Genomic DNA, 14,458 nt, shown 5'->3' with positions numbered 1-14,458 from the left:
AACGCCAAGCTTCGCTCTGCGTTTTTTAATTAAATTAAAAAGCTCTCTTTCTTGTTCCTCCATTTTAACCAGAAAATTCGTTTCACAGGGTCCAAAAGATAATTGTTTAATACAAATGTTTCATGTTGCAGCTCAGCATCTCGGTTGATCCAAACAAAGTTTCGCATTTACTCACGAACTTTGCGTCATTTCTTTTTCAGTCCATTCTGCGAAGATCCAGTCTTCCAAGTCCAATCTTGCAAGCTTTTCCATCTTCCAAGTTGACATCCAAGCGAGACAAAATGATTTTTTGACTTAAATGTCGCGGCCTTTTACTTTCCAAACACCAAAAAAGTCCAAGAAAAGGCCGTGGGTGGCAACGGGAGGTTTGTTTTAGAACGCACTTCTGACTCCATTGTTTAAAAATCATATGTGGTTTATTTCGTGCAAAATTATAAACAAAAATCAACCAAATAACTTCTTTAAACTTAAAATTAAACGAAAGCTAATTTAATTTGCTTTAACAACTTCAAAAGTGGTCAAAAAATCATTTTCTAACCCTCCCGTCTTCCCATCTGACATTTGGCAAACAAAAAACAAAAAAAACCTTTACCACACCCATCCGGGGTGCTCTTAATCTCTTGATTAATGGGAGGGTCCATAAGCTAATAAACCAATCACTTTCCAAAAGCTTCTCCAATAAAATTAATTACAAATTTACATAACAAAACCAGGTCAGAATATTCTTACACCTTTAAAGAAAAAAAAAGAAAAACAAAAATGAATACAAATTGCATTTTATAAACATTCAACAAAAATGGCCACAACAATATCCTTTGCACAACGATTTCTGGATAACTTTAACCAAGCTCTTGAGTCGTTTAGTAGCTATGAAAACACTCAAATCTATGATGTTTAGATACATTTTAAGTACATGAAGGGACTCATGTTTATTCAAAGGGGGAGGGTGTAACCCCTATAGACATGGTTACTAGTATTTTCTTGTTTTTACCTGGTATTATTATTTCCGACACCCCTTGAACACACTTTGATTTTCCGTAGTTCAGTGAATGCAACAAAAGCACGTTGCTGCATTAAGCTAGGCAAAATGGAGCAAGACACCGAGAGCAAATAACAAGCTACACAGTGAGTCTTTTGGTATAAAATAAGTGTTATAAAGTATTTTCAACAGTCTCTAACTTAAAGTTATGTACTTTTCAGAGGCCTTTATGTGTTTTACTCTCGACCAAAACCAGGCAGAGCGTGTATTTGTTTCTTGGGAATTCCGGTGAGTTACTAGAGATGATAAGTTAGCAGGAAAACTTATGCTAATTTTACATGTGGTAAACACTGCAACAGTGCGAATTCCGTATTGTCTAAAAAAAGCTAAAACCAGTCGGAGTACTTGAATCGTGTGTGAAATGGAATGTCGTATTTTATTTTATTGTCTATTTGATTGGGCATCTTCACAAATGTGCAAAACTAATGCAGGATGCACTTCTCTTTTAGCCATAAATGTTGTCCAGTGCCTTTTCTGCACTTTGTCATTTCAGTTATAGGTTAATACATGTAAATAAGTTATTTAAAACTAGTTACGTTACAAACATTTCATGATGTGATTACATATGCCTTAAAAAGGGGTATTTGAATACAATTGATTGTAATGCTGTAAAGCAATACAAATGGAATTCATAGAGACAGAACAATGTTAAAACAACAGTGTACTTGATTTTGAAAACTTTATGAGATCTCATTTTATTTAGAAAAACTGTTAAGAACTATTCTGTTTATTGCTCTGTACTGTATGTGCAGACTGGTTTTTTGTGATCCTGGATCTGAAGTGGTTCTGGATATGGATGGCGAGCCAGACCCTGTGAAAACTCTTGGCGAATCCAAAAGCAGTGTGGCCAGCTGTTCTGGATGCAGGAGTAGAGCTACAGTCTGAATTACTTCGAATCGCAGGATTTCAGATAAGCAAGAGCAAAAACTGCTTACTTCATACGGATTGTTTCTCTGGGAAACTATTGAACTTCCAATATCCTGCTCATCAGGAGTCAGGTCTAAAGAGACTACTTATTTTATTTTATTTTGTTGTTATTTTCAAAAGAGCGCTCTTCTCTGTTGATCTTCTGTTAATTTTCTATGCTGTTTACATTGGATTATTGCACCACTGTAACATTGTAATAAATCTGCCGGCTGTTCAACACTCAATTCTCTCAAATTTATTTTACTCCTCTCGAATCTAGTCTATAAGTTTAACCCTACTATACTAAGCAGGTGTTACAGAAATTTGTCAAAAACTTCTTTAAAACTAAAAATAAATCATATGTTGTTGTTTATTAGGCTAAACTGAATTCACACATTTTAGACCCAGATTTGAGCCGACACACTGCCAATACAAAATTATCAAGCATAACACACAACCAATAAAACTATGTTTTCTGTAGAAGAATGCAAGTGCATGACTGTAATTTGTTGTTTTAATCCAAAAATGATAACATACTCTGATTTATTTTTATGTAGCTTTTTTGTAAAACAGCAAATTTGAAAAACTCGTATTAATAACAATTATTTTATTTTAGCATTAAAACTATTTCCGTTAAGGAGCTTGTGCAAAATGGTGGATTAAGCATTAAAGAAACCTACCACCAATAATTATCAGTATTGTTAAGTTAGAGGAGCTGTTACATAAATATGATATTGGGTGGAAGTCTAAGCACCGTTTAAGCACTGTATATTTCAACACCCATCCCACAAAGCTAGAATTTAGAAAACTTCTCAAATTATGAAAAATAAATAAAATCTGGAGCAAAGCTGCACCAGGAGACATATCACAAACTCAAAAGATCTTATAAAAAGTTAAAACTCCTCCTAAATAGACACCAAACAACCACCAAGATGCAAATCAAATCTAGATAATGCTTACCCACATTTCACCCAACTGTCACATGCCCATAGCAAACGTTATTTGTCATATTGGTCAGGAGAAAACCAAGGAAGAAAGCAGGTCTCAAATTCCAACATTATAGATAATTTTTTCTCAGGTGATTTCTGTTTAAAATAATAAGATGATCCCAGTTTGCTTTTTGTCCTTTCTGTTTTTCGTTTCCAACTAAAAACAAGGATTTTCAAACCACTTTGTTTTATTCAACTGATCATATGAAATTTGGGTTTGTGGACTATGACAGAACCTGGCCCCCAATGTGAAAATACAAATGTAATTCAGAGAACATGGCTAGATCATTTCTAAAGTCTTGTGTGTCAGTGGTCTGTTTTTAAAAAGAACTTTTACTGGCTAAGTTTTTTTCCCCCTTTTTCTGCCTGTTACTGCTCTTTCTCCTCATGTGCCCTCATTTTGCACTTTGCAGGAGCCATTAGTCTAAAGTACGGTCTCTCATGCATTAACCATTGGCTCCCATTAGATCTGCCGTCTCTCACGAAGGAAGAGCCGAGGTGTTGGGAGACAGAGTGAGTGCAGGGCCCTGATGCTTTTACAACAACCCTAAAGAAGGCAAGTCATCTTGTCCTTATTAGCATCCTTCTCAGTCATACCTTCAGCAAAAGTTAGCATCTTCCAAAAGGGGGTTTTCATATTAGCAGTAACAAGGGGAACAAGATGACACACACTTTCATGAACCTAATGACTCGTATGCTAATTGTGATTGGTTGATTTGCTGCATCGCTGCCAGATGGAGTGCTGATTGAGGCTTTTTGATGTTGGGAGTATAAATTTTAAAATGTAATCACATCAAAAAATGACCTTCGCCATTCTGCACCTGTTTCCTCAGTCATTAGCAAAGTGTTTTGATGGTTTACTCTGTGTAAATAATTTATATCATCACTCCAGCCATATCTCCCTACACTGCAAGGAGGATATTTGCAGACAAAGGTGAACGTTAGCTTACTGCTATGTTTTTTTGTTTTTGTTTTTTTTTTTTTTGGGGGGGGGGGGGATCCAATGCATAGCTTTGCTGTCTGAAAGATTATTTCTACATGTATCTGTAGAAATCTACCTTAACAGTGGTTTTCAATGGAAAGCCAGCTCCATGGCCACAAGGCTGAACTCAAATTTTAGCAAGGGCAGAAGCGGGGGGAAACAAACAAAACAAGGTTTCAAGCATGGGGTCTCTTTGTACTATGTTGATTTTCTTTTCTATATATACATGATGATTTCTGACATCTGACAATTAGATCTCCATTGTGGTCCTGCTGATTGTATTTGCAGCAGGTATCAATTAGCCCCAATTAGATTTGACACAGTTGCTATTAAATTAAGTGCAGGTGACTGCCTGTATTTTACTAAATTGTTATATTGTAATTACTCATTTAAATCATTTGCTTAAACACTAGCGCTGGCAAACACTGTTTTGTCTGTTCATTGTCCCAGTCAGATGCTGTTTAACAAAATTCCTTTGTGTGGATCAACATACAAAACCTGAGTGCTGTATTTTTTTAATTAAAAATAAATAAATGAATCTTATGAGTGTTAGTCACATTTGGCATCCACTGCCTTCTTATGTTAAACTTAGATAACATTTATATTTCTTAATTAAAGTCATTCTAGCTGCGGTGTGTTCATAATTGTCCCTGCTGTTAAGCTGTAGATGCATTTTGTCCATGTCTGTAACTTCAAACCAGTTAACAACAGACCTACAGAGATACGTTTGTCCTGCTGCTAATTTGTGAAGTGAGACAAATAGCAACATCAAATCTAGACGTGGTGAAGGATTTAGTTTTAACAGTCACCACACAGGGGCAGTTGTTGCTCAGGTGATAGAGCAGGTTGAATTTTAATCCGAGGTCAGTGTGTTGAACCTCTGCTCCTTCACTTGTCAAATATTCTTGGGCAAGATACTCAAGGCAAGTTGTCCCTGATTGATCAAAATCACAGTTTTCTTTCAAACATCACCACCAGCATGATTAACTTTTCCATCTGTGTTTTCATAGAGCAGCAGCCGGAGAGCTACACCCATACTCACAGAAGCTGAGGTAAACAGATGAGGACAAAACGATTAGTCTCTCATTTGAAATTTAAAGTTTTTCTCAAAATTTTCCTAGGTGCTTTTTCAACTGAACAAGGAATTTAAAACACAGTATTTCTAAACAAAGGAGTTTTCTTTAGAGAGGATCAATTATTCTCTTATACACAATAACAGAAAAAACATTTCAGAATAAAACAAAAATGACCAGTGTCAAAATTATTAGCCCACAAATAACCGAACAAACTGGTGCTGCGCAATGATGTGCTTTAACTTTGCAATGCCCAAAGCTAATAAAATCTATTTACAGCTGAGGGCTATCTTTCAATTTAGACATAATATAAAAACCTAAGCAAAAGTTTGAGCTGTCACTTGATAAGGACCATGGAAAAAACAAAACAAATCATTTCAGACTTAAGATAAAGAATCGTTGATGCTCACAAAGCAGAAGATGGATGTACAAAGTTATAAGAGCATTTCTAAGTGTCAAGAACTGCAGTAAGAAGTATCATCAAGGTATTTAAATAGAATAGAATTCAACTTTATTGTCATTGCACATGTCACAGGTACAAGACAACAAAATGCAGTTTGCATCCATCCAGAAGTGCTTTAGCCATGATATAGATATATTACAAATATATATTAGCAATAATATAGATATGTGAGTATATTACAGAAATGGGTCTATTATGGTATCTTATAATGTACACGCTATGAAGTATGTTATGAATATGCTATAACTATAAGTATGTACAGGCTGTAGTGAGTACAAGCTATGTACAGGCTATGAACAGGATAAATATGAAAAACTATACAGAATATGAAATAAAAAAAAACTATACAGAAATATGAGATATACAGCTATACAGAAATGTGAACTATGCAGGTTCTAAACAGTTGTAGAATTAAAAATTATTGTATTGTACACAATGATTATTTACACAGAATTATACAGTAGTGCAGTTAAGATAAGTGACATATGTGGATAATTTCTACACAGACTATATAAAGTGCTAGTGGTTGTGAGTGGTGGTTCAGTCCATGTTATTATTGTGTGTATGAGGGTACAGTTGTCCATTGTGTGTGTAGGTGGTTGTGGGTGTGTGTATGTCCAGTCCATATGTTAACGTGGGTCAGATGTCAGGAGGTTCAGGAGTCTGACAGCTGTGGGGAAGAAGCTGTTCCGGTACCTGGTGATCTTAGTCCGGAGGCTCCTGTAGCGCCTCCCAGAGGGCAGGAGGGTGAGGAGTCCATGTGATGGGTGACTGGGTTCTTTGATGATTTTCCCAGCCCTTTTCAGACACACTTCCTGTAGATGTCCTTTATGGCAGGAAGTGGTGCTCCGGCGATGCGTTGGGCAGTTTTCACAACCTTCTGCAATGCCTTCCGGTTCGAGGCAGAGCAGTTCCCGTACCAGACTGTTATAATAATAATAATAATAATGGATTGGATTTATATAGCGCTTTTCAAGGCACCCAAAGCGCTTTACAATGCCACTATTCATTCACTCTCGCATTCATACACTGGTGGAGGCAAGCTACGGTTGTAGCCACAGCTGCCCTGGGGCAGACTGACAGAAGCGAGGCTGCCATTTCACGCCATCGGCCCCTCTGGCCAACACCAGTAGGCAAATAGGGTAAAGTGTCTTGCCCAAGGACACAACGACCAGGACAGAGAGCCAGGGGATCGAACCGGCGACCTTCCGGTTACAGATACGATTCCCAACCCCCTGAGCCACGGTCGCCACATTAGCCACGGTCGCCACCTCGCCAACCTTATACAGTTGGTCAGGATACTCTCGATGGTGCAGCGATAGAAGTTCACCAGGATGTCTGAGGACAGGTGGTTCTTCCTCAGAGTCCTCAAGAAGAAGAAGCGCTGGTGAGCCTTCTTGACCAGCTTGGAGCAGTTGGTCATCCAGATGAGGTCCTCGGAGATGTGGACTCCCAGGAACTTGAAGCTGCTCACACGCTCCACAGTTGTCCCCTCAATGTAGATGGGTGGATGTGGGTCAGCATTCCTCCGGTAGTCCACGATGAGCTCCTTGGTCTTCTCAGTGTTAAGCAGCAGGTTGTTTGTGTCGCACCACTCAGCCAGATGATCCACCTCCTCCCTGTAGGTGGCCTCATCGTTGTCACTGATGAGGCTAATCACCGTGGAGTCATCTGCAAACTTAATGATGGTGTTAGAACCATCGGCAGGTCTGCAGTCGTGGGTGAAGAGGGAGTAGAGGAAAGGGCTCATCACACAGCCTTGTGATTGTAGATGAGCAGCGGTTATCCAGCCGGACATATTGGGGCCGGTTGGTCAGGAAATCCAGTAACCATTTGCACATGAGGGAACTGATGCCCAGGTCTATCAGTTTCCTGATGAGTTGTGAGGGGTGTATTGTATTGAATGCTGAACTGAAGTCTATAAACAGCATTCTGGCGTAGGTGTTGTTGTTGTCCAGGTGTGAGAGGACAGAGTGCAGTGCGATGGAGACTGCATCCTCTGTGCTCCTGTTCTGGCGGTATGTGAATTGGTGGGGGTCCAGGGTGAGGGGAAGACAGGATTTGAAGTGTGCTAGGACCAGCTGCTCTAAGCACTTTATGATGATGGGGGTGAGTGCTACTGGGCGGTAGTCATTGAGGCTAGATAGGTTGGAGTTTTTGGGTATCGGGACGATGGAGGTAGATTTGAAGCAGGCCGGTACCACGGCGTGGGCCAAGGACAGGTTGAATATGTCTGTCAGCACTCCTGCAAGCTCTTCAGAACATGCTCTGAGAACACGCCCGGGGATGCCATCAGGACCTGCAGCCTTGTGAACATTGATCCTGCTCAGCACCATTCCTACATCAGTGGGGGAGAGAGTCAGAGGTTGGTGGTCTGGCGTCATGTCTGCTTTGGTTGTGATTGTGGGGTTCCCTCGCACAAAACAAGCATCCACGCCCAGTGGCGCATCTGCGTCTGACAGGGAGAAAAACAGAGGGCACCGTGCCGTAGGCGAAGAGATCTATGGCAGCCCGGCCGTATCTCTGCCAAATCTGCTCCACCACCTGTGGGTGAAGCCTCCATTCTCCGAACAGTGGATTTCCTCTGGACAGGAGGTCCACCCCCCTGTTCAGAATTCCTGGCACGTGAGTTGCCCGAAGGGAGAGGAGCCGAGTGCTGCTCCACACAATTATTTCCCTGGCTAACCTGTGTAGCTGCCGGGAACGGGTGCCGCCCTGGCGGTTGATATATGCAAGTACAGTGGAGTTGTCTGTTTTCACTAAAATATGTTGTCCCCGGAGATACGGCAGAAAATGCCATAAGGCTAGGAGCACTGCGCGGAGCTCCAACACATTTATGTGATTCAGAGCGAGTCTCTCTGACCAAACGCCATTCACTGCTCTGCCCATCATAGTTGCACCCCAACCTGACAGGGATGCATCTGTGGTCAGCGTCACCCTGGATGATACTGCCCCGAGAGGTACCCCCACAGCGAGAGGTGTCGGGCTCCTCCAAGGCCGGAAAGCCACGATACACGGCTGCGTTATTTTTACACCACGACTGAGATGTCGGCGAGGGCACAGCTGCAGAGAAGCGACCCACAGCTGAAAATCTCTCATCATAAGCAGCCCCAAATGTACCACCGATATCACCGAGGCCATGAGGCCGAAGAGGCGGAGACAGAGTCGGAACCGCACGACTTTCCCCAGCTGAAAACGGGAAAGACAGTGAGTGTAGGACGATAAGAGATGGAGTCTATTCTGAGCCCCAGATACTCTGTAAATTGTGCGGGTTCCAAGTGGCTCTTTTCCAGGTTGATTGTGAATCCAAGCTCCGTGAGGTGATTCACTACCATCTCGGCGCATATTAGATTCTTTGCAGCAACTGCTGCAAAGGAATGCTTGCCCCAAAGTCTTCGGTTCTGTACCTTGGCCTGGTGGGCACCCTGCTGGCCTCCTGCTCCTCTCTGCATTCTGAGCCCACTCTGTCTCCCTCTCACAGCTGCTCACAGCAGCAGTCCAAGGGCCACACCCTTGGACTGCTCCCCTGGAGGAGCGAAGAATGAGATCATTAACCACGCAGATTTCATCCCAGAGGGCTGGGTTCAGGGAACCCGCGTCAAGCTGACGGCAGATGTCTTCCAGAATTTCTGCCTGATAGCAGTGTGACTGCATTAAGTGAGCATACTGACTGTGCAGCATATTTGTACATCCTTTGATAAATAGATGCCGTGAGGTGATCTATCTTGTTGGGCAAAGAAATGCTAGAAGAAGCTGAGATTGCCCTGCGGTTAGGGTGAAGGTGATACGCCACTGAAGGCTCCACTGCTGGGGGTTCGGTCAGCCCCAGTTCACCCATCCCCTGGATCTCAAGCTTAGAGCAGCCCTTGGTCGGAAGCTTGCTTTTAAAAGGGCTTGACCAATAGCGACTCATTTCTTTCATGCAGGCCGGGACTGCTGGCAGAAGCTGCTTCGATGGCGGCAAGGCTGGTGGGAGCCTCTTGCCATCATACAGATTGCGTTCTGCACCTTCGGCATCCTGGGCGGCTAGCCATGGGATGCCTAGCTTGGCAGCAGCCCGTTTGCAGACCTCGTACAAATTGCTGTCCACCGGGGGTGCAACTTCAGCCCCACTCGGTGGCCTGGACTGCTGGGGAGGAAAAGTTCCTCATCCATGTCCTCCAGGTCGAGGAGGTCGGAGTCGGCATCGCCCTCTGCATCCTCGTTTTGATCGAGGAGGTCCTTGAACAATGGTGGCATGAGCGGGGACTCTTCCTCCATCATGTCCGCCCAGCTTGTGGAGGCTCGCGGATGACGGATATCGCTCGTAGCAGTAGCAGCCGACAGGCAGGGGTCCCGACTGTTCGTTACTGCTACTCTCAGCCTCCTTTTCAGGACTTTCTCTGGCATCAAAGAACAATGTGGGCATCCCTGAGGGTCCGCCAGTGAAGCCTGAGCATGCTTGGCACCCATACAGACGATCCACATTGGATGAGGGTCCCTGCCCGAGATGGTGGCACCGCATGATGCGGGGCACGGGCGGGATGCAGCCTCTTTGGCCTTCGGCTCCGACCTTTTGACGGGAGTAGGAGCCATAGACATGGTTAGCAGAAAGGGGTGAGACTAGGCTACACCAGGGCTCGTCTCGACACGTTAGCCCGTAAGTAGCTAGGACAAGCAGTGGGTGTTAAATCCGATCTAGTCGCCGCGGGAGTCAGCTCGCCGTGACACGTTAGCTGCACTCCGCTAGCCAATATTGTTATCAACTTAATGCTAACCGAACCCTAGGTCGACCAACAAGCTAATGCTAGTGAGACACTAATGTGGTTCGTGGCCTGCTAACAAGTTAATGCTAGCCGGACACTGAATGAACAGCTCGCTGTAACACGTTAGCCCAAGTCACACAACATCGGCTACCTCGCTAACTAAAACCAGGAACCAATGGGACAACTCGCCTGACGCGGTTGCTGTTCCACAGTGCAACTCTAAGTACACTTCTTTCGAAGGACTTACTCAGCACAATCCAAACTGGAACCGGAAAAACTGCATTTGGCGACGAACTCCTACACGGGACGCCTGAGAACTGCTAAGCAGCTAATCAAGTTAGCCTAGATGCGCTGAGGGAGCTCAAAGTAGTTTCTCACGGGAAGAAAGCGAGAATGAGTTAGGAGGAGCTGGTCGGCCGTGTTAGTTTGAGGGGGCGGAGCCCTGAGCACGGCTCAACAGGTCTGTCATAGACAGACGTGGTGTCATTGGAGCTTCCGTAGTTGGTCACGCCGAGGCGATTCCCATAGTGAAACACCGAGCAAAGTTAGAAAAAGAACTGGGAATTTTGTCAAGGTGGAAGATTTCACGAAGAAAGAAGGCAGGAAAACTAGGTCTGGGTCATCGCTTTGTCTCCCAACATGACAAGGATCTAAAATATACATCACATCTGCCATTAAAACTAGGAGTGGCTGTAGCTCAGGTGGTAGAGGAGGTCACCTACTAAAAGTTGGTAGCTCAATCCCCATGTGCTCTGTCTGCATGCCAAATATCCTTGGGCAAGATGCTAACCCCTTATGCATCCCACCAGGTGTGTGTGAATGTGAGATAGAAAGCACTTACACGGGAAAACCATGGAAAACATGTATGTGTGAATGGGGCAAGTTGTAAAAAGAAGAATACCCACACTGAGGGCACAAAGCGCTGACTTGAATCCAATTGAAAATATGTGTGGTGAAGTTTTTACTAGAAGGAAGTCAAATCTGGAGCAGCCCGAGAGACTCACCAAACAAGAACAGGCTGGGATTGCAAAGGAGATAAGTGTGATATTTGCTGACAATACTTCATAGCAAGTGTGCAGGCTGTTACCCAACAAAAACAATACACTTTTGGCTATTAGCATCAGGGGAGCTAATAATTCTGACCCTGGTAGTTTTTGTTTTTTGTGTTCTGTCCTCATCTGTAATACACACAAAGTTATGTCTATTTTCCTGCTTGGAATTGACTTCATGATCAAAGCTTTGCAAAAATATTACTTCAACTCAGTGAAACCTGCAATAAACAGGAGCTTATGAAGGAACCCATTTCCATCTCCATTACCTTTTGACCTTGTGGCCTGACTTCCTGTGGAAGAGAAATGGGTATGGTGTGTTGTTTGTTTACCTTTTTTGTAGCTGCATGCAGGCTTAGTCAAAAACCTTCACATACGCATATCAACACCTATTTTCACTTATTTAGTCTCGGCTTACAATTATGTAAATGTTTTGTTTAGGAGTTTTTCAGTGTGAGGTCTTCATAGGTCCAAAATATTATAACACACCCATCATGAACCGAAACCGACTCAATCCCAACATACATCTATTAATTAATAAAAAGCTTTACCTGAATAAAGCAGGACCCAAGGACACTAGACCCAGCCTGAGTAAACCTGAGAATAACAGATTAAATCCAAAAGAAATAAAAGAGAAAAAAACATAAAAGAGCGAAGGCACACATTGGCGGAAGAATGAAATACAATGACTTAATGAGATCACTTAAAACAGCTGCAGGTGGAAAGAACAGAAATTGAAGAAGACCGAAGCCCAGCCACAAACAAATGAGACACTTGGACTGATTACAGTTTGGATGGTCTTCTGTTGGTTCCTCAGAACAGAGTGGACTCATGAGGACCTCCAGTGTGCTATTATCTGTGCATTTTAATTGTGCTAATTGTTACCTCAGGCTTGTACACAGAACTTTATTTTTTGGTTTTTATACACGCCAATTTCAAATTTTTGTGGACTAAGACTTGCATAAAACAGCAATTATTTTATTTTGGATGTAGTCATTTTAACTGTTTTTCATTATGTGTGTGTGTGTGTGTCTGTGTATACTTAATACTTAATCTATTTGTTTGTCATAATTAGCACTGAAGGCAGCAAACTTTAATGACTATCAGTAGCATTTGCTGTGCATAAGTGCTGACTTGGCTCATCTTGATAAAGAATAAGTGCATCTTGAATATGATTAGCCTCTAAGGCTACCTGAGGAAGCTTCACCTTCTAATACCAAAGGCATATTCTGATATGAACATTTACACAAGCAAACACACTTCTTATTGCACATGATGTGCAAAAATGTATCATAAATAAAGTTACTCAGTATGTGTTAAATATTTTTTATTGGATCTTATAATCCGTTACAGTCCATTAAGACCCAGTCCAGTTGCCTTTGACACTTTGATGAGTTTGTTAAAGAGCCAAAAAGCTTTGCACAAACTGCATAAAACACAAACAATAAACATGTCCTGAAGGATGAAGGAGACACAAATGCACAAAACAGAGTTGTCATGTGGAAAACAGAAAGGATTTGACTGAAATAAGACTGCAGCGTAGGCGTTTTGTAGTTACAGGATTTTCTGGTGTGACTGCCTCAGTTAGCATGTTGGATTAAGCACAGTAAGCTTTGTGAAACCACAAACCCTGCAGTTACAGACACACTGGGATGAGATGCTGGAACTGAGAGCGACAGCTTTCACATTCTTTGGTCCACTTTGAATTCCTTCCTCATCAAAACATTTAAGCTTTAATCAGTTTGGAGAAACACTGAGAGCTGTAGCTCCATTTCTTTCTCATTTTTTGTGCAAATTGGGGGGGAGGGGGAGGGGGGTATGGAATGATGTCCCTATTTTGAGCTTTTGGTGCGCTGCCTTCTTCGCAAAGGAGAATGTTTGTTTTCCCTTTGCTACTAAAACAGTCTCTTTGAATCCCCCCAGGACTCTGAGACCTCTACTCTCCCAGCCTTGATATTGATGCAATTTGATGTTCACATCTGTGTATCTCTCAGGCATTTTTTTCTCTGGCTGGTTTCTTCAAGCACAATATCTACTTCAGTTTTTCCTGCTGGAAAGATGATATAATTGGCCCAAATCCAGCTCTGGTTGCTTCTTTTTGTTATAACCAATCAGGCATCATTAGTCCTGGCTACCAGAGAGATTTCTGTGCATGTGCGCTTCTTAGAACAAGCTGCACTTTTTGTCTTTCCTTCTGTGCTTATACAGAGGAGTAAGTCTCTGTCTCATCATGAAGTGCAACATAGAGTCGTGGGCCATTTAGTCCATGTTATTACCCTGTTAGCCAAGTGATCACTGAGAGCTGGGAGGAGGAGTTTGCAGATTGAACCAGTCAACAAAATGAAGAATCCAATGTCTGTCTGTGTTGATTTAGTGTGCAATAAAAAATGTATATTTGTGTCTCCAAGACTGTAATATACATATTTGTAACTATGATAAGATTTTTACTGCCATTTGTGCTAAAATGGACGGAAAAAAATATTCATAGACCTTTACCTGTAATTGTAACTATGTGAAGAAAACTTAAATATAGTTAACATCTATTGCTATAGGGGGAAGGACAAGAAATAGCGGTGGTACCTGATTTATAAAATATTTGGAAAAATGTCACTTCCATGATCTCAGTGTAGACTGCTTCTGCACTCACTGGCCACTGTTGGGTGCATCTGTTCCACTGCTCATTAACACAATATCATATCAGCCAATCACATGAAAGGAAGTCAATACATTAAGGCAGGTAGACATGATCAAGACAACCTGCTGAAGTTCAAACCAAACATCAGAGTGAGGAACAAAGGTGATTTATGAGCGTGGTAAATGTGTGGCATGGTTGTTGGCGACAAACAGGCTACTTTATATACTACCAGCCTGCATGACACCATTTATTTTTAGTATATTATTTATATTAGGTTTTTATATATTATTTTAGTAACCAAGGACTCTATTAAATATTCCATTAATTAGTCACGTAAAAACTACCTTTGTCTTATTAATGCACAATAATAAAAACTCAAAACAGAAAAATACAGGTCTTCTCATTTGCAATGTTTTTAATATTTCATTGTATTTGCATGGCATGATAAACTAACATTTGATGAAATTCAAAAGACGAAATAAATAATCACTAGTGCAGTAATGTCAAATAAAAAAAGGAATATGTGCAACCTAAACTAAGGCATACAACAAAACCGCTTTTACTTTGTCTTCTTGAA

At 42.0% G+C, this 14,458-nt stretch overlaps 1 long non-coding RNA gene across 1 annotated transcript; it reads left to right on the top strand.

Annotated features, from left to right (window-relative positions):
- The first annotated feature begins 1,126 nt into the window (after positions 1–1,126).
- Positions 1,127–1,966, top strand: LOC145421397 (uncharacterized). The gene is made up of 2 exons (XR_013902746.1): positions 1,127–1,267; positions 1,792–1,966. It is a non-coding gene; the product is annotated as an uncharacterized LOC145421397 (long non-coding RNA).
- The last annotated feature ends 12,492 nt before the right edge of the window (positions 1,967–14,458 follow it).

This window comes from Astatotilapia calliptera, chromosome 17, assembly GCF_964374335.1.
Source record: "Astatotilapia calliptera chromosome 17, fAstCal68.1, whole genome shotgun sequence".
Classification (NCBI taxonomy): domain Eukaryota; kingdom Metazoa; phylum Chordata; class Actinopteri; order Cichliformes; family Cichlidae; genus Astatotilapia; species Astatotilapia calliptera.
The sequence above is the reverse complement of the archived record's forward strand: the minus strand, read 5'-3'. Positions and strand labels throughout refer to the sequence as shown.